The sequence below is a fragment of the Numida meleagris genome, unplaced genomic scaffold (genome assembly GCF_002078875.1).
Source record: "Numida meleagris isolate 19003 breed g44 Domestic line unplaced genomic scaffold, NumMel1.0 unplaced_Scaffold239, whole genome shotgun sequence".
Classification (NCBI taxonomy): Eukaryota; Metazoa; Chordata; class Aves; order Galliformes; family Numididae; genus Numida; species Numida meleagris.
This window is the reverse complement of record NW_018364192.1, coordinates 153215-174877: the sequence shown is the minus strand read 5'-3', so window position 1 is coordinate 174877 and position 21663 is coordinate 153215. Positions and strand designations below refer to the sequence as shown.

General features: G+C 39.0%; 1 long non-coding RNA gene across 6 annotated transcripts; it reads right to left on the bottom strand.

Moving 5' to 3' along the window:
- Positions 1-26: 26 nt before the first annotated feature.
- LOC110390860 lies at positions 27-21273 on the bottom strand. Of its 6 annotated transcripts, none has more exons than XR_002433911.1 (4): positions 19169-19495; positions 7675-7717; positions 5765-5819; positions 27-84 (listed from the first exon to the last, which is right to left on the bottom strand). It is a non-coding gene; the product is annotated as an uncharacterized LOC110390860 (long non-coding RNA). The 6 variants fall into 6 exon arrangements; XR_002433912.1 differs by lacking the exon at positions 27-84 and adding an exon at positions 20248-21273 and having other exon boundaries at positions 4132-5819; positions 19169-19351; XR_002433913.1 differs by lacking the exon at positions 27-84 and adding an exon at positions 19508-19585 and having other exon boundaries at positions 4132-5819; positions 19169-19351.
- Between the last annotated feature and the right edge of the window lie 390 nt (positions 21274-21663).

Below are 21663 nucleotides of genomic sequence, written 5' to 3'. Positions count from 1 at the left end.
GCTTAGTGGGGAAATATTGGTGGTAGGTGGACTGTGGGCTAGATTATCTTGGAGGTCTTTTCCAGCTTTGGTGATTCTATGATTCTAAGATTGTTAAAGAAAATTAGAACATGGACATTTAGAAAGCAAGGGGAAATGTGAAGTGTCATCACATACTTGGTGACAAATCACTATGAAGATTCAATAAAAGAGGTTACTGGATGCATTGTATACAAACCAGTGCAACAAGGATGTCAGTAAGGAGATAACCAAAAAGTTCTCTTCATGGAACATTCTGCTATGTACTAGGCAGAAATTGTCCTCACTGCATAATATGCATTAGAAACTATATCAAATACTTATCACCACAGCACAGAACACTGCTCAGGCTGAAGTTCCAGTTTAAGTTAACAAAGCTGAAGGCACTACAGAAAATTTTGCCAGCTTCTCAATCATTAAGTGGTGTTTCATAAAGGAAGAATATTATTTCCCAGAGTTCTGGCTCGAAGTTGTTTAGTGGTTGTTGGTTCTAACATCTAAAATCTGTAACAGCTTGGATTGTCTCTATATTAAAATTTGCCTGTCTCTTCTATGCCTTTGTGGAGCTTGTCAGTTAATTTTCTTATTAAAATGTGAGAAGTGTTCTCAAAAAGATACTTTTAAAAGTACATTAGTAATGAAATCTTCCACTTGTATCAAGTTAATTTCAGTTACCACCCTTGATAAAATTTAATGATCTTCGGAGAATATTCTAATACTTAAAATCTTAGGCAGATTTCTGTAGTTAGACCGTGCTTTCCTTGAGCATGCCTTTCAGTAACGTACGCGCAGTTTTCTAAAGAGGGAACATATTTCAAATACATACATGAAGAGAAGAAAAATGAAAGGAGGAGTACTGCCATCATACAGAAATCTGTCAGTGCTTTTGTTTGTTTGGAATGAAATATACCATGACATCTCATTAACTGTTCCATGTTTACTGTTAGAGGTCCCCACTGAAACAGACTTTCTGCTTTTTCTCTAAAAAGAGAGAGAAAAGCTCATTTGTTTTAGATGAATTTCTGATTATGCACAATCATAAATTTATGCAAGCAAAACCCTTAAAAGGATCTTAGTGTAAAATCCTAATGTTTAACACCCAGTTAAGCTGGCATATAATAAACATGGGAGGAGTTACTTCAGAAATCACTGAACATGTATTAGCCATAGAAGACATACTGAATGGAAACCAAATGTGACATAATAATATTTCTGAGTAGAAAACATACTGTTTTCTTGGTTTTCCTTCCACATGCTTTATTTTTGGCTAAGCTGTCTTCAAGTAAGTTTTCCTGTTGAAAAAAATACTCATTGCTGCATTTTGGAAAGCTTTAACAGATTTATCATCTATAGCACAAGAGTAGTCTGTGCTATTTTATTTCCACAGCCACAGCTCTAATACGGATTTTGTATTTGCTTAAACTCTCTAAAGTTTTTCAATATATTCCGCAATACTACTGTGCCAGCTACAGAAATAGACGTAGGTACCACTTAATATAAGGTTTTCTAAGTGTTAAACAAATTAAAGATATAACATCTCCTAAGGCTTGAGGTTTGTTGTTGAATTTGGAAGGGAAATATTTGTCCAAAGGTTAAAATTCCATTTTAACACTTCATAAATCTACTGGTTAATATGAAAGTTCAATAAAGAAATGTAGGAACTCTCATAAGAGAAGTTTACAGATATAACAGTTTAAATGGACACAAGTTCTAATTTAATTGTCCGAATATCCAAGTTTCTTGGAAAAAAAGTCATAAAAAATAACAACAACAACAAAAAAGACTTTTTTTTTTTTTAAACAGGCTGACTGGGAGCTTTTCCTTTAATTACCTCTCACTAAGATGCAACTGTACAGCAATACAGGCTTTGTTGTAGTTGCCTGAGTATCCACAATGGAAAGAGATCTCACATTTAGAATTTAGCTGAAAATTGCTTTTGGTATGGACAAGACTGTGGGAACCCACCATTGCCTTTTCTCTGAGAAACCTACTATTCAGGTATAGCGTGGGATGGCCTGCTATGTTGACAAAGGACCAACCACCAAGTAGCATTTGGAACTGTGAAGGGAGAAACATCTTCAGCTAATTCCTCTGGATTTTGAGTGGAGATGTCTGCTTGAGAATTACACTAACATTGCTCACAGATGGACACTCTTCTGTCTTTCGAACATTCATAGGCATGGTTCAGGAATTGTAATCAACAGGTTACTCTAAAAACCAACAGGAAAACTCTGTGAATGAGGGAAGGAAGGAAGAGAAACCAGGGTATTCTTAAATGTTTAGCATAGTCTCTTTCCACAGGCATTTTCAAGGTTTTCAAAGCTAAGTATGTGGTCACATTTACAGCCATAGAATAGACATATCTGCACTTTTAACTCTGTTCACAAGCGTAACATGCAATTTACTTAAAATCAAAAAGAAGCCATAGATGTTGTGTTTGTACAGAAGTTTTATGAGCAGCCCATGCAACAAATCATAGAATATTGACATGGAATGATAGAATGGCTTGTGTTGGAAGGAGCCCCAAGGATCGTCAAGCTCCAACCCCCCTGCTGCAGACAGGGCCGCCAACCTCCACACATAACACTAGATCAGGCTGCCCAGGGCCACATCCAACCTGGCCTTGGACAGCTCCAGGGACGGCGCATCCATAGCCTCTCTGGGTATCCTGTGCCAGCACCTGACCAACCTCTCAGTGAAAAACAATTCCCAGAAACATAGGAGATCATGAACACACAAATACTCATTACACAAGAATTATCATTCCTTAAACAAGGAAGTTATGAAACGACTAGTTATTTCTGCAGACTAAAAATATCTGTCACGTCCTGTAATTAGTTTATAAAGTAGTCACTTTTTCTAACAAAATTACTATACAATATGATTTTTGATTAGGAAAAAAAGTTTTACCTCACTGCCTATAAACACCAATGACTTAGAAAGAACAATTTACAAAATGCACTTATAATCAGGACACCTGTGTGGATGTGGCACTTTGGAGAATAGTGCCCATCTATTCAGAATATAACACACATCAACTCTGAAAGGCATTTCTCCTGACTGGAAGGATCAGACAGCTATAGCCATTTGGTAAATAGTTCTTATTTACTTTACTATTTACTATTTGAAGACAAAAAATTAATTTGAGTGAGATTACCAGTAGCTTGTACCATAAAGACCGGAGCACTCCAGTAAAATCCTAAGATTGCACATGATGGTGACACACTGAAAGTTAAGGATTTTGGGACGCCAAGAAAATAATTTTCCTAAGGTCTAGTTTTCTTAGACATCTTCCCTGTCAAAAGTTCTTATATCAAAAGACTCAAAGGAATTCTTGATACTGAGGAACTCTTCCCTCATCCCCACACACTGTAAGAAATTTATAGCTGCTATACCAGGAAGTCTCATCCTCGGCACCAGGGGCTGTGCTCAGCGCCCATATTTAACAGCCATAGGTTCAGTTCCACCAGCTGTGTTATTCAGCATGGGACAATGCCACAGATCTAACATTACGTAGACCACTGCAGACTCAATTCATTGTGAATCACGTTCCAGTGTAGTTTATGACCACTTCAACAAAGTCTCTCTGAAATGTTTTCATTCTGTTCTCCCCCATTTCCCTTAGAGAGTCAAGCTCTCATTCTAAAGTTGCTCTATCTTTTTAAAGTCATTTTCCTCCTCTTGTAGCTGAAGGAGACGGACCAAATCAAACAAATAAACAAAAAGACTGACACTATGTGTATCCTTTTTCCCAAAAGGAAAATGAGGATGAGTGCCAACATTTCCCTGGGATCTAGCTCCAGATTTCCAAGAATCTAAATACATTCTTTTAATTAATTATCCTCTTCATCTTGCATATTCCATATTAACTCCCTATTTTATTACTGTTGGAAGGAGCTCCACTATAGTCAAGGCTGAACTGAATTATTCAATAACAAAATCATATAACAGTGAATTTGACCACCTAATAGAATTTTATGTTTAGTGAATTAAATAAATTTTTAAAAAAGTAAGTTGCTTAACACTTCATTGCTTTTAATGTTTTGTGCAATGGGAAAAGTGATAAGAAGAACAAAGAAAATAATTAATTATTCATTTATTTGAACGGCCTTTGAATACTTTGAGGTACAAAAAGGAATCCAGGAATTACAGACTTTAAAAATGTATAGAAAATAGGCAAAGAAACAAGCACTCTTTCAGAAGGAAATTGAACTAGTGCACGCAAATCAGACCTGTATGATAAAACAATAAATAGCAATTTGTAAAGCCAGTTCAGTTTACATGATATAACAAGGACCAATTAAATTTGATTAACATTCATTGAGACAGCAAACATCTCTAAAAGTTATTACTTGACGACGTATGCTCAGCTAATCAGTATCCTAATCTCATACAAGAAGCGTAGCTGTGGTCTGTACAATAAAGATTTCTTGGCACTAAACACTTCATAATTCTAAACATAAAGATCTCATTTCCAATAAAAGTTAAGTTCATTGAGCTGGGTTAAGCTATGATAATTAACATCCTATTGACCAACCAGAGGAAAATTGGCAGTCTCATTGAACTCTCTGCTGCTCCATTCATTTATTCTCTGTGGGCAGAAGGGCCTGCTTTAGAAAGCAATTCCCTGCCGTTCCTGCTCAACCGTGATACATAGACTGCGTGCTGCTAATCTCAAAACTTCTCTTTGCCAGTAGCTGGTGTTCGTGTCAATGTCATTATTGAATGTCATTATTGAATGTAGCAAATCAATATATTCTAGAATAAAGGAATGGGAAAGAGAGGGGAAGAGAAATTGCTAGCACTAGAAAATATTGAAAAACTTTCATGCCAGCTTCATCTTATTCCCTCTAAAGACAGAGCTGTTTTGACTCGACTTCTCACCCAGCTCTAACCCCTTGGAGATCTTCGTATCATATCTACTTCAGTGAACTTCCAGTAGTAAAGGAATAACTTAGGCAAGTTATCCAGAAAACTGTATTCCGCTAATAGTTTGGCTTCCTCCACAAGCCATGAATGCGGTGACCTTCATGGGCCATATATTTTCCCATAGCTTGAAATGAATGCAAGCATGCTTCATAAGAGCTGAAGCACTGCCAGAAGTCTAGACTTTTCCTGCTTCACTCTTCCGTTCCCCACTCATTGCTGATCACACTCACAAGCAGAGGATGTTGAAATGCTATGCTGCAAGCATAAAATTAAAGTAATTTTTGTTGGATGGCTGCCGCATCTGTAAAAAAGAAGGTAATGGAAAAACCTTCCTTCAGTTCCGTCTGACTGTCTGCTGATAAATGGATTTGTTTGCCAGCAATTACTGCTTCATGCAGGGAAATAGAGTCAGCCAGATAATTTTGAGTTAAAGAAAATACTCCCAGGTGCCATGAATTAAAGAGGCTTTTAGCCTATCTCAAGAGAAGAAATTTTGAGTGAACGCTGGATAACAAGATGCCTGCCTGAACTTACGTTTTCTTGAGGTGACACTTTCCTGTCAGATTTCATAACATTTGATGTGAAGCAACTCAGCTGGGTGGTATCATACGTTATATGAGGCAGCTAGTTATCCTCATGTGGTATTGCAAACAAGTTTCCAAAAAGCCAGCACCATCTGAACAACACTTACCATCAAATGCATTTTTTAATTGGGATGCAAACTTAAAATTTGAATATCCTAGCATTTCAAATATTTTAGCTATATTCTAATTAATTTGAATCCTTTCATCATGAACCAGGATGAAAATATACTTACATTTTCAATTTTGGCTCTGCCTCAGTGTAACATAATCCACCTGACTTAAGTATATCTAGAATTATTAAGAAAGACCAAAGATGTTAGAATGGCTAGCTGGTAAGAAAACAGCAAATGTCTCATGCTAATGTTAAATAAAAGCAAAAAATTTAAGTCTGTAACTGTTCAACACAGGTGATCTCTGTGGGAAATTTTCTTAGAATTTGTAAATAGTTACACTGAGAAATCAGATATAGTATGATGATACACTAACGAGTAAATTTCACGTTATCTGGACTTCCTGAGAAGATTGCCATGAAGATATTACGTATTTGCCAAAACTTAAATGACTGCATATTAGAGGATTTCCTATTACATCTGCCATATTCTCAATTAAGAAATGATTCAACGTGCAATTCATACTATAGCTCTATAAAGTAATTAACCCTTCATTACCTATCAACCTGGCTTGTCACCAAACTTCAGAGCAGAAATTCAAAAGTGAGATCGGTTTGGGAATAATTGGATCAGCAGTTTGGAGGAGGGGAGGGAGGAAAAGAAAAATCACTGCTTTATTTTTAAAAATTAAACAGATTCTATTTTTACTGCTTATTAGGAAAAAAAAAGGATTTTGCAAGATATTGTTACTACCTAAAATAACAAGCTGTTTTATCTATAATGTCGATAAATAGAAGAGTGGAATATCTTGTAAGTTCCTTTTACTGTGGAGTAATAAACTTAAGTGATAACTAACAAATTTGATTATAATTATACAATTTTATATAATATATTATATATATATATTGTATAAGTTTGCAAGTTTTATGTATTTTAATATATATCATATATATATACAATTTATAGATTATATATTATAAATTGTAATATTTATGGGTTTTATTATTTATAAATATTTATAAATTGTACTATAAATATTGTAAGTATAAATAAATAATATTATAAATTATAATATTGTAAATATATACTATTTGTTTGTTAATATTTGTTAATATACTGCATATTTGTTAAATATGAACAAATATACAACAACTTGCCAACTTATTAAAGATCTAAAGCAATGAAATATGGGACAAGAATAATATGAGTCAGTTTTGCCTGTGGTTAAGCTGGCCCTTGTGTGGTTCATAGTGAAAATGTACCTACAATTAATTGTCTAGTGGTCTAGGAACCACTGAAGTAGTTGACATAAAAAGTTGGAAAGGGTCTTTTCAGTGAGTGGGAGCAAAGAAAAAAAGTATGCCCCTTTCCATGTGGATGAAGACCATGACTTGATGAATCAGCTTATTTCCTCCCGTTCATAAGAATGGGGTTGCTACAATAAAGCTTCAGGAAGAATTTAAGTCCAGAACATGTTTGATTCAACTCTGCAGTCAAATAAGTATTTTAAATTCATCTGTCTAGACCGAGAGACTTGACACCCTCCACCTTCTTGAGGTGAGGCCATGCTGCTGTTATAGTTCATAACTTTTGACATTACATGACTCAACCAAATGGTACAGTCCTTTATATAATGTATAAAGTTTTGCAGTACAAGAAGCCTGCACCACCAAGAACAGTAAACACGAGAGTGGCTCAGCTCTGTGGTCACACAACTATTCTACACCCATCTCTTTGTCTAGAAATCCCTGAGAGCCTTGAACACTCTCTACTCTTGAATACTTTAGCTGAGAATATCCTGGTAAAAAAAAAAAAAAGCAGAAAACCAATCAATCAGTAATAATATCATTACATAATGTACAGGAGCTTCAAAAAACACAGGAAACACTCTTAATTCATCTGTGATTTCAAGGCTCTTTGAAGTAATTTGTGCTAAGCTCAGTAATTTGAACCACGCTGACCTCAGTGTTTTACTTCCAAAGGTTAATAGCTTTCACTATTACACAACATTTAGACTTAAATCAGAGTTTTACCTGCCTTCAGCTTTCACACATTGGCACTGAAGAATTCTTTATCCTTGAAAAGAAAACAATAGGTGAAGAAAAGATGAAAAATTGGTATTATTTTCCTCATAATAAAAATTTTCAGCCTCTCTACAAATACTCACACCTAGAAAAGTGAAAGTGGCAACAGTTCACTTGTTTTATGGATTATTTCAAGTATCTACAGATTGTACCTTTACTCTCCCAAGCATATTCTAGTGGAAGGCCTTTCATGTTTAGTTTTAGTTTGTTTCTCTAGTGCACTTTTGATTGCAGTTCCCTTGGTATTCATTGTATTCAACAGCTGCAAGTTTAAACATAAGCTAAAACTCCTCAACTATATGCTTTCCTAAAAGACACTAAAGAATGTAATCATGCAGTTATTGATTGGGATTTGCCTAAAGTGTATTATTGCTCTTTCTCGCTCTCCAGACAGAATAATTGCCAGTGGCAGCCATGGAGATTTGTTGCACTCATGCAGGTCAATGTTACAAAAAAATCCTCTTCTCATTAAAAGTGACAAATTTAACTTTGCAATGGCAAAACTTAACTTTCTTTTGAGGGTGCCTTGAACTGTTCAACACGATGAAAGAGGAACAGCAATTTGGAGCAGCAGGTAGTAATACATAACAGACTGTCCGAGACTAACATACGCGCTTGGGAAATTTCAGTGAGTCTCAGCATACATAAACCCTCTACATTGGTGTAGTAGGGCCTCATAAGAATAGAAGTGTAGGTTGGTAAAGCTTTCCCTAGGAGAGCCTCAAGGATCTCAAAAGTGGTCGCAACTATCAATTAATAATCACTAGGAGAAAGAAAACAATAAATCTGCAGAACAAAATTTATAATACCATTAATAGGAGAAAGAAAATGTTTCCCAAGTATTTAAAACAAGCTCTATAAAATCAGGAACAAACAGACTAGAAAAAGTGGAGTTTGCTCCAGCACTCCCTTCACCTGTAAGGACAGAGTGCATCATCAATTGACGCTGCTCATTACAGCAACTCCTCCCTCACATCCCATAGACAGTGGAGAATATTTATTTACTATCAGCTGCATATTGCTACAGCAAATCAGCAGTAGATACAAAGTATGATTTTTTTAGAATATATTTTAGCTAAGTAAATTTGGCTTTTAAACGGCAATGTGTATGTACATGTGTGTTTTCAATTTCAGTGCTACCAAGTGACAAGAAGATTGAGTCAGGCTAAACTTCAACATAGCTCACGCTCACTTTCAACTCTGTATGACATTTGCATGACAAGAAAAGGTTTGATTTTGGCAGATTGGTTGGACACCCACGAGTTAGAGCACTGGAAGGTAAGGGAGACCAAAAGAGCTGGTTGACGTTCAAGCACCGCTTCTTCCAAGCTCAGGATCAGTGCATCCCTAAGAGTAAGAAATTAGGCAAAGGTGGCAGGAGACCTGCATGTATGAGTAAGAAGCCGACTGAAAAATTAAAATGGAAGAAGAAAGTCTATGGAACAAGAAAAAAGGGGTCTGGCCACTTGGCCACACCTGGGAGGAATACAGGAACATCATCAGGGCATGCAGGGATGCAACAAGAAAAGCTAAGGCCCACATGGAATTACTTCTTTGGAGGGATGTCAAGGACAAGAAGAAAGGCTTCTATAAGTATGTCAACAGCAAAAGTAAGACCAAGGAAAATGAAGACTAGGGCACACTATATGAGATAGGTGCTCTGGTAAAGGAGGACACTGAGAAGGTAGAGCTACTGAATGACTTCTTTGATTGAGTCTTCACTGCTAACACTGCCTCTCTGGAATCCCAGATCCTGGAGGTAGGACAGAGTCTGGAGAAAGGAAGAGTTTCACTTTGTCAAGGGGGATCTGCTCAGAGATTGTCTGGGCAAACTCAGTACACACAAATCCATGGGCCCTGATGGGATGCCACTATGTGTTCTGAGGGAGCTGACAGAAGTGATTGCTGAACCACTCTCTATCATCTTTGAAAGATCATGGAGAACAGGAGAGGTGCCTGAGGACTGGGGGAAGGCCATTGTCACTCCAGTCTTCAAAAAGGGCAAGAAGGAGGACTCAAGAAACTACAGGCCAGTCAACTCACCTCCATCCCTGAAAAGAACAGGTTATTCTGGATGTTATCTCCAAGCAAGTGGAACAGAAAGTTATCAAGAATAGTCAACATTGATTTACCAAAGAGAAATCATGCTTGACCAGTCTGGTATGATGCCATGACTGGCTGAGTAGATGAGGGGAAAGCAGTGGATGTTGCCTATCTTGACTTTTGCAAAGCTTTTGACACTGGCTCACATTACATCTTCGTAGGTAAGCTGATGAAGTGTGGTACAGATGAGTGTACCAAGAGGTGGATTAAGAACTGCCTGTCAGAGCTTAGAGGGTGTGAACAGCAGCAGAGAGTTTAGTTGGAGGCCTGTAGCTAGCAGTGCTCCCCAAGGATCTGTGCTGGGTATGTTCTTGTTCAGTATCTTCATCTATGACCTGGATGAAGGAATGGAATACAATCTCTGCAAGTTTGCTGATGATATGAAGCTGAGAGGAGTGGCTGACACACCAGAAGGCAGTGCTGTCATTCAGTGAGAGTTGGGCAGGCTGGAGAGCTGGGCAGAGAGGAACCTAGTGAGGATGAGCAAGGGCTAGTGCAGAGTCCTATCCATGAGGAGGAATAACCACATATCTTAGTACAGCTTAGGGTCTGACTTGTTGGAAAGGACCTGTGAGGAGAAGCAACTGGATGCCCTGTTGGACAAAGGCCAATGGTATCCTGGGATGCATTAAAAGAACATGGTCAGCAGGTCCGGGCAGGTGGTCCTCCCACTCTGCCCTGGTGAATCCACATCTGGAGCACTGTGTCTAGTTCTGGGTTCCTCAGATCAAGAAAGACAGGGATCTTCTAGAGAGAGTTCAGCAGAGGGCTACAAAGATGATCAGAATCCTGGAACATCTTCCTTATGAGGAAGGGCTCGGAAACCTGTGACTCTTCAGCCTGGAGAAGAGTGAGAGGAGGCTTCTTTACTTTGAGGGTGCCAGAGCACTAGAACAGGCTGACCAGTGAGGTCTCCTTCTCTAGAGATATTCAAAATCCACCAGGATGCTTTCCTGTATAACCTTCCATTGGGAACCTGCTTCAGCAGGGGCTGGACTAGATGATCCCTAGCAGCCCCTTCCAACCCCTATGATTCTGCGAGTCTGTGATTCTGTTATTTCTATAGGACATGACCTCTGGTGGATTCAATAATACAATATATAATTGTCAAGAACCTTATTTCTATCTGCAATATTACAATTCAGAAGTATTGCTCAGAATGCTTTGCAGGTTCAATTTAATTACCGCAGCACTGATCTTTTTATACTATTAGCAAATAATCCTTTAGCCTTCTAGACTAGGTTGTTTATTACATTTTCAGCCCACAGCTTACAGTCTATTGATTTCCAGTTACTGGTTTATAAATCTGCAAAGTCATCTTTGTCACATGACTTTTTTACCCCGAAACACACTCAAAAACATTTTGGGAAAGCTTTCAATCAATCTCAAATTAATAACACAAATAAAAATTTGTGGACGCAGTATGTTTACACACATCACAGAAACAAACAGAATAAACTGAAACGAATTCTTAAAGACCAGTCGCTTGCATGTCCAGGAGAAAAGACCACAGCAAATCAATGCAAAGCAAGTGTACCTTCATAAAACCAGACCTAATCACAGTGCTAAGAGGAGATTCTCCTCTTACTGCTTTTCTTCATGGTAAGACACAGCTGCTCTGTACACGACCCAGGAAGTCCCCTAGCAGCCAGAGGCAAGTTCTTGCTCTTAACTCAGAATTGAGTTACAACCAAATGACAATTTAAAACAGCCTTTTACGGGTAGAGCCTGTCACAGTCCTCAGCTGTCACCCTCCCTAATTTCTCCTTTGCCAGCAGCCATGCTGGTTCAAGCCCGTGCCCAGCAGCCTCAGTGCAGCAGCTGACAAACTTGTGCAGAGGACAGCAGACCAGCTTTCACTGTGAAGCTCAGTTTGGAGGAGTACAGGCTGACAGCCTCCTTAGAAGCTAAGCCATTACCTCATCTACTAAATACACAGTGCTCTGGTGTTTGTTTGTGGGATTTTTCTTCATGTGTTTTTTTCTAAGTCATGCACTGAGCGTAAACACTTGATTCAAAGAGGTATTTTATTTCTTTATTTTAGTCACGGGTCCAAACACTTAGGAGACCACTTCATCCTGAAGAATTGCCTTTAACATTATAAAAGCTGTACATGTGAGGAGGCTATGCCTGTTTTCCTTGAAAACCTCCTTGCAACGAGAGTTGCAAGTCAGATGATACCGCATTATCCGAGAACTGGCACATACATAAACATCTGAAGTGCTCTGCAAAAACAACATCCACTGACTAAAGGAATGGACAGCTCAAGTTCAGGTGCCTGCAGCACCAAACCCCAGCAGGACCAGTCAACACTTTCTGCATCATAAGCAGAAGTACACAAACTCCAGAGCAGCAAGGGATATTACAGCCCCAGAGGCCCTTTCCCACATATCAGGTCTAAAACCAGTCAGCCTGTCCCTCCATCAGCCTGCCTAGAGCTCCGGGCAGAACAGGCTTGCTTTCTGATCCTTCAAGCTTTAGCAGCTGCCATATCAGCATCTCAGCTTGGGCTGCTTGAGAAAGCAGCAGGGGGCTGAGCTGCAGGGGGAGGGTGATTGTGGTAGATTCATGAAGATGGGCACCAAAACACCACCACACCAGTCTGTCACTATGGACGATAGGAACTCTGCAAAAGTAAGATTAATGTAATTTACTGCCAACTAATAACACATTTAGTCTGTTGAGACTAATCCTCTGCACTGAGGATTGGCTGGAGCTGCTTGGCCCTAACACAGGGAGGTGCTGGGCTCTTCTTATAGAGGGAACCCCTGCCTGCAGCCCCCACCACCACCAAAACCTTGCCATGTAAGCACAATAAAACAATCTCTAGAGATATTTCCATCCATATTGCTGGGAGAGAGAGCACTTACAAACGCCTTTTTCCTTTTCTGAACTTCTTTTCCACTGGTCTCAGCCAGCTCCCTTTCCTCCCCCCAGGATGCAATGCTATCTAACTTTTCCTGTATATTTGTACAGCACCTACTTCTGTAATAAAAATAAGTCTTCTGAGGAAAAGCCCTCACCAAGAAAAAAGGAGCAAAGAATAGCCAGCAAATAATCCACTGAGCCATAACAGGGCTGCAAGTATTTGGAAAATCTGAGTGGCTCGTGCCTGTGTCCCAACTTTTCTTGTAGTCTTTAGTCAAATTCAACAGGCTAATTACACTATGCTCCCGTTGCTTGACTAGATTTTTGAGCTTGATGATTTTTCGATCATGATCTATCCTGTTCAATCAGAGCATGTTAATAACAACAGGAACATGAAGAAAAGCCCAGTTTATCGCACCCCACTTGGCAGATCTTCTCACAGAATGCTTTGCCCCACATCCTCTTTCCGTCCACTTAGTGTCTCTTCCTCTCAGTGTGACAGAGTTCAAGCTTGTACGTAGGAATCTGAAGAGTTACACCCAAGCCCCCACTTCTCCTATACAGAAAGTAAAGACAGAAAAAATGCAGCTTCCTCCCTTCTCCATGAGTGAAAGTGCATTATTTTCTACCATAACCTCTCCCGTGTCATTTGCTAGAGTGCCCCCACTGAGTTTTTACTCTCTGCAAAAAATCACAACAAACTAACCAATGTGAAGTTTCTGCTGGGATTTTTTATAAGGAAAATATATTCATATTTCAAGGAAAATCTTTTACTGGCAAAGTCAGCGGTTACAGATAATTTGCTATGTTAGGGCTTCAAAAAAAAACCTCACACATTTCATTCACACACTATTCATCTATTCAATGCAATAATTTACAAAACATATTTATATATGCATATATGTATGTGCAACAGAGTTACTTGTAGTGTACTGTAGGTTTATAAAAGCTAGATTTAAACCTTCTGATGAGAAAACTGCTACAGCTCTACCCGGTGTGAGCTGCTTTGCTTTGCTGCAAGAGCTGAATTCTGTGACCACATTGCAAATGAACATTTAAAGAGCTGCCAGATTAAGAACTCTGATTGCAATACATGGGTTTTCTAATCGTGTGTTTATTCACAAGCCAAAAGATTTTAATTTTAAAACGTATTTTGAGAATGAAAAAAAATCCTGCACTTCAAGGAGAAATTTCAGTAAAATCAAGGTAAATAAAAGATCCTGTTTTAGTGGATTGTTTCTTTGAGACACGGTAACAAGATTGGCAAATTATTCCCAGCCACTGACAAACAATTCTCACGGACTCAAATAGAATTATATATGCCATAAATATCTAAAACCAAGGTAAATTTATATTTCTAAAGAAATCATACAAATGATTTGGGGCACTTAGGTGCTTGAAAGATCTTTGGTTATTCATATAAATCATTCTTTAATCTTGGCAAGATTAGTTCTTGTGATCACAGTGATCTTATTACAGATACTGAAAAAAGGATTTTTCTGCTTGTAATGTGATATTAACTGAAACCATTTTTACGTTTTCATAAACTTCAGAAGGTCTTTCAAAACGTAAAATTGCATAAACACCTCTGACCTGATGATTTGCTGAGTAATTTTGCCAGCACGCGGGTCTTCTTCTCTCTGAAGACATTTACCTTTGTTCAAATAATTGTTTGAAAAGGGATTTCTGCCTGAATTATTGAGTTAAATAAAGGCGTTAACCAGCATGTGTGTGCAGGTTTCTATAAATACGTATACACAGGTAAATGTGTGCATGATGTGTTGATACTGAAGTCCTACATGTGTGTGATCTGTGTTCAAACTGTAAAGTTACAGTGTCAAAATATGCTGCTTGCTGGTAAGCTGGACACTTATCAGACTGTAGCTGAAAAAGCTGCAGTACGGGTTGAGCAGTGCAAGTATAAGAAAAGGAGGGGACGAGTGAATCATAGGAAAGTGCATTTAGTAATTGCAGAAGCAAGAGTACAGTGGGATCCCGATAAATGGGATGGAGATGTTCGGGATTCTATGGATTCTGATGAACTTGTGTCCGCAGATGAACTGCAGACGTGAGACCAGCACTGAAGTGAAAAATGGAAGTAGATGCTAACGGACAGCCAGTGAGGAGGGATGTGACAGAGGACTATACTCAGCATGAAGTAAATGATATAACTGAGGTGCTTAAATAAAGACTGGAGCAACTTCTGCGTCCCTGGATGGTGCATTTGCTTGACCAGGGAGCACTGGGTTAGCCTGCACCCAGGAGATCCTAGGAACTTTTTAGTGCTGAGTTCAGATTCATAGAACCAAAAAATCACAGAATGGCTTGGGTTGGAAAGGACCCTTAAGCTCATCTAGTTCCAACCCCCTGCTGTACGCAGGGACAGCTCCCTCTAGACCAGGTTGCTCACAGCCCCATCCAGCTTGGCCTTGAATGATTCCGGGGAAGGGGCACCCACAACCTCGCTGGGCAACCTGTTCCAGTGTCTCATTCCTTTGTGCAAAGATGCATTTCTAAATAACACTTGTGATACTAATTGATTAGATTTAGCTGCTCAGGGTAGTAATACTAAATACCCCATAGAAAATGACTGGCCAGAATCCAAATGTCAGTGGTATACTTTGTGGGATTGTATACAACGAATGAAAGAAAGAGGGATCAAAGTAGCTATTCTTACAGGAGATGCTAATACTATGATGCGGAATATCTGTTGTATGAGAAATGGGCTGGTTAAAACTGCTCCACCAGTAGACAGAAATGTGATTATGAATCTCCTAATTAACAAGACGGGAAAGCCCCTCAGTGAGGTAATTGAAAAAATACAGCAATTAGGTGACCTTGGAGAGTTGGCCCCCCAACAAATGCAGGAAACTGAGATACTCGAGATAATCCTAAAGGTGGTGAAAGCAGGATTTCTTGAAAATAAGTATTTACAGCTTTATTAAGAGACTGTATGTCTCATGATAAGATTGATAGTGTTCCAACTCCTGAATTATGGAGGATATATAAACAGAGAGGGTTAAATAAACCTAGTAAGAAAGCGCAGAATTCTAAAGCGAAAGAACCAGGAACGATTCAGCTTACATCAGCTCCTCTGGAAACTCAACAGGACTTCACAACTGCTCACAGAAAAGGACATTTACTGTCTAAATAGAACAGACACTAAAGGGTTCCAAGTGGGAAAAGGCATATGTGAATGGACTCTGTTTCAAGAGTTCAATAAAGGTGATTCACCATTCCCAGGCATAGGCAGATTTCAGTAGGCATGGCACAATCAAAATGGGACTAGGACTTGTTTCTGAAAATTCTGGTCTGGATCTAAGCAAATAATGTTTGGGGATATCAGTAGAGGATGTAACGCTACATGGTGGCCAGATGCAGGAGCCTGGAGGTATGCTCATTGTCTCAGTGGTCCCTTGGGATCAGTAAGCAGACCCACAGGACCCAGAAATATGTTATATTATGAAGAACCAGCCTCAAACAATAGGAAAGGTCCTTTTTCTAATAACACATAAGCCCTAAAAAGCCATTGCTGGATTTGTGGGCAACATACCTACTGAAGGTTATCTCCAAAACTGTCAGAGATATGTTGCATATATTAGAATCAATATCAAATCAGAATATATTAGATCAATGTTCTTCTTGTTAAGACAAGTACAGGGAAACAAGTTGGGAAAGTATAATTAAAGTATATGGTGACTTAAATGATAAAAATTGACACCTCTTTGGTTGGGGATAGTGCTCAAGCATGGCAAAAGGATGAATGGCTATCTGAAATAATCATACAGTACTATGGACCAGCTATTTGGAATTCTAAAGAGTTGGCAGAAGGTGCTAGAGAAGCTATTTGTAACTTGAATAGGATAACAGGATTACAAGCTGTGTTGGAAATCACAACCAATCAAACAGCTGCAGCTCTTGACCTTCTAGCCAATCGATCCACTCAAATGAGAAATGCACTGAATTGCAATGACATTGCATTCTTTTCAGACTATCTCTTGGCAGAAGATGGGAGAGCCTGTGGAAAACTGAATGCATCTAACTGATGTTTACTAATTGATGGCAATGGGAAAGTGGTAAAACCAACAGCAAAAGAAATGAGAAGGTTAGCTTAAGTACCCATCCAAACATGGAAACGATGGGAACTGGATATATTTTCATGACTGCCAGGGGGACTATGGGACAAGTACGCACTTTGCTTTCTCCTTTGTGCAGCCACCATTTTAATTTTTGTTCCATGTCTAATCCCCTCTTTCATGCAACTGATTAGACATGTATTAAGAGGAATGCAAATTACAGCTATGACTGATGAGCAGAAGTTAACTGAAGGACCAATGGCGATGCCTTTATGCCTAATACCTAAACTTAAGGTTATATTATCAAAAGAGATATTATGAAAGTTGTGAATCATCTATAGGTCAAAGGACCGATTGAAGTACTAAGGCCTGAGCAATAGACTTCAAACCAAAGTTGGCCTCTAGATGAACCTCACAAGCAAGCGAAGGGGCCTACAGGAAAGCTGGCGAGGGATGTTTTACAAGGGCAGATAGCTACACAACAAGAGGAAGTGGTTTTACACTGGAAGAGGATAGATTTAGACTAGATATTAGGAAGAAATTCTTTACTGTGAGGGTGGTGAGACACTGGAACAGGTTGCCCAGCAAGGTTGTGCTTTCCTGGATGCTCCATGTACCCTGAGGCTTAATAGGTGATTTTTCAGAGATGAGGTATTGGTGACAAGAAATGAGAAATATGAAGAGAGCTCTGACACAGCCTGGTATTTACCTTGTGATAAAAGTTAAATGTGAGATTAAAGAAAGGCTGACTATATTTGAGAACACTTGTACAAAACCACAGCTGGCAAAAATACACATCCAGCTGGTCAGTGCTATTTCCCCTCCGTAGCAAGTACTGTGGATATCAATTGTCTTGGCCAAGTTTTACACTTCCTTAAGAATGCAAGTAACCTCTTGCCAACATGATAGATATTTTTGCTTTTTTAAAAAATAAGCAAGGTTTATCCCACCTTCTAAATTCAAGACATATTAAAATATGATCAATATTAATTTAATAGGTTTTAGTGAACAATGTTAAAAAAAAATCCATTGGAAAATCTGATTAAATAGAAGAATACCTTTATTATAGCATTAAATTATATTTCTGGGGTATTTTTCTGATTTTTTATGGATTTTTTACCTTTAAAAGAAATCTAATTTCATCTGTGATAAAGTGGAAAGAGACTGCAAGTTATAAAAGAATACTTTTGCAATTTTTAAAATAACAATATGCTTACAGTGATTAATTAAAGTTAATTTTGACAGTTAGCTTGCCCTTCTGAAAGATATGTTACTTAAAAAAAGCCAGGACCATTAAGGAGATCAATCCCTGTGGAATGCTGGAAATTGAACACCTAAAAATTAAGATTCTTGTGCCCTTGAAAATCTCTACATACATATTCTTGCAAATGTGAGATAATGAGATAAAAGCTGTTAACTAAGAGAGAAAAAATGGAAATAAATATGCAGTAATAACTACATGTATATATATATATTTTATATATATATATATATATATATACATATATATAGCCCCTGTTGCCACACCATAAAGGCAGGGATTCTTTCCTGCTGGGTGTCCTGGTCCTGGGTGTGCTGGTTGCGTCAGCAACAACTAAAACATCAGTCTGCCATTACTGCTTCAGCTGAAACAAGGACACTTTTTAAGTTAGATTCTTTTGTTAATTTCAAATTACCTACGGAACAAAACAAATGACTTTTTCCTCTAATTGGTATTTGATAATTACTGCGTGTAATTTGAACACAATCTGCTCAATGCCTTTAAATTCCTATTAAATAGCTTTGTATAGCCCTGAACATTTCCAGATTCTGCTTAGAGAACCAATAACCAGATCAGTAACAAATGGAAGCCTCAGAGGGCAAGAAACTCAACTGACTAATTTCCCTAAATAATGCAGAACTTGCAAACTGAGTATTAAAAAGCCTGGAAATTGGGAAAGAGTGATATATTAAAAGGCATAGGGCTAACACAGAAGTCCCTTACTCAGAAAGATGAACAAAAATGTGTAAGTTTTAATGCAAAAACATAACAATTTTCATTAATGCATCTCATGTTAATGGTACTTTATTATTATTTAAATGACTATTAACGCCAGTTCCACAAGCACTTACTGCCAGTAAATGGTTTATGGCTAATTTCTACATAAAAAGAATCAGCAGTTAATATTGCGGTCTCCTTTCCTGGAGGTTATAAGCAAAATTGCTTAGCTTTTACTGTGAACTGTCTTTTATCAGTATCGAATACTTTCACGAAGAAAATGAGCGTCCTTGATCAGGATGGGTAGGTTTAGAAACTTATGTGTGTATTTGAGAGTGGGGAAAGCGATGCAGAAGAGCTTGTGAAGCAGCACTGAAGCAGCAGTACTACAGGAGACCTTATTCTGCACTGATCTTACCTTGCAGACTCTGACTCCTGCCATCAGTGATGATTTACTCTTTTGCAAACACAGCTGGATGCCGAACATGGCTAATGGCATCATCTGGCCTTCATTCAGTTCTCACACAGCTGGACTCCTCTGGAGCTGAGCCGGGCGCTCTGTGTAAATCACACAGCTGTGCAGAGCAATCCTACTGGAGTCCTGTTGTTGAGAAAGAAACATATTATTTTACCTGCTCTGCCACGGTTCTTTACTCCTGCAGAATCAGAATCCTCTAAGTAGTTTAATATAGCCATCACCAGAAACTTCCTTAAAACCAAGAGATCAATTTCAGTGTTTAAATAATACTGGTTTTACCCTAGTGAAATGAAATGAGGAAATGAAATTGGGACGGTTTTCCGAGGAACTGACTCACTGCCTTGTTTGTAGTTTCACAGCACATAACAGAATGTGTATAAACAGAAATTGGTAACTTGGCACCCTGGTTACTCAATCTAAACCTAGTACAACTAGAAAATACTGAAACTGAGAGCGTTACTTTCTCTGGATGCAGTTTCATAATGAATTGGGGAAGTTCATTACTTAAAGTGGGGGTTTTCTTTGTTAATATTTCAACTTGCAATACAAGTGAAAATAACTGACAATATAAACATCTCAAGTGACCTCAGCTTCGCAGGAATATTAACAGTTGTTTAAAAAAAAAAAAAAAAGTAGAAGAAAATATAATTAGCCTTTTTTTTTTTTTTCATCCAAAAATGGGCCGCAGAGCTTCACATCCTGTCTCGGGCATGGGTCAAAAGTGTATATCTGGGGAAAAGCATAGGAATGGGCAGGTACAAATGGAAATTCACATGCATATCTCCTCCAGCGCAGACCACCTGACCTGCCAGCTACGATGTAAGGATGTCCCAATGCTGCATGCAAATGAAAATATATATGTGTGTGTATTTACTGATCACAGCTGAACATATGTAGCATTTTACAGAAGAAGAGAGGTGAGGAGAGGGGAGGGAAGGGGAGGAAAGGATAGCAGAGAGGAAGGGAGGGGAGGGAAAGAAAAACCATTAAGAGTGAGCTTGTTTGGGTCCCGAGTGTACCTCCAATGGTTTATTTGTCTCTGTTGTCTGCTTTAATGTCAGCGCAGCTGTGGAGCCTGGAAGCAGAAAGCTGGACACAATGATGTGTGGAGCTGGCAAATGGGTACAGCTGCTGGCAGCATCTGCTTCATCTACCCAGATACCACTCACCCACTGACTCAACTCTCCACTTGGACTTCATCCAGCGTCATTGTTTTGTGCACGTCTGGCAGCTGCTGACCGCAGGTACCACTGGTGAAGTGTTCTTCTTGTCTTTATTGGATACAGTACGACTGCGTCGCTTGGTAATGAGGACACTGCCATCTCCTGTCTGCAGGTTGCCCTCGGCTCCCAGTTCACCATTCCACGTGAAATGCCCAGCTCTTGCTGCTTCCAGACTAAGCAAAGCAACAGCTCTTTGCCTGAAGCTGTTAGCTCCCTGAGGTTGAGGCTGCATGGCCTTGGAAAATACAGCGATTATCACCCCAAGAAAAGACAAAGGTGGACCATGCTGCAGTCCCCCAAAGCAAGCTTGGTGCCATAGCACAACATCAGCTCTTAATCCTGAGCTCTGTGTTGCGCTGGAGAGCAATGCACTGTTGAGAAAGAACAAATACAAGTCATCTCTCCCACAGACCAAATATTTTCCATTTATTGACACCTCACTGCCCACCACCGGAGATGCATTGCAGGCAAGACAGAAGTATGACAGTATGCTCTTCTGCCAGATTTACCTAGGCTCATGCCATCAACCCTGCCATAACCTCAGCCAAGCAAGCCTATCTCCTCTAAATGCCTTCACCTACAAGAAGCGATCACGTCTGCAGAATAATAAACCTGCAGAACGTGCTCTTGAAGGATCAGGAAGAGGAGGAGTGGTGTCCAGAGGGGTGGGGAATTGTGTTAGTCAAAATGTTTGTTTCGTTCTTTATTTCTTAACACCAAATCAGCAATATCTGATAAACGGCAATAAATTAAGTAAAACTCTCCAACTTGAAACTACTCTTTCTGGTATTTGTCCATAACAGTAGCCCTCCCGCCCTCTCCCATTCTCACTGAGCAAACAGCCTGTTGGTTTTCTGTCTCCTTTGTCAGGAACCAAAGAGGGGACCGCCCTGAGACAGCTTACTGACAGGAGTTTGACAATTAGTGTTTGGTGTGAAAAATCACCTCTTTTATCTCATTTTGCATTTGCTCCTGCTTCATTTACTTGCTCATCTTGAGTTCTTATACTGGAAGAGATAATTAATCTTGCTTTTTATCCCTTTTAATCATGCTGTTCAGGATTTTAAGGATCTCTCTTACTTTCCCACTCAGTCAAGTTTCTGTACATCTTCCACAATTTATCAGAGATAGCCATATGGATTGTGTCAATCCCTGTGAGCCCTAACAGCCCTTAACAGCTCTGACCACCTTTAGCATGGACCTCCACTCGCA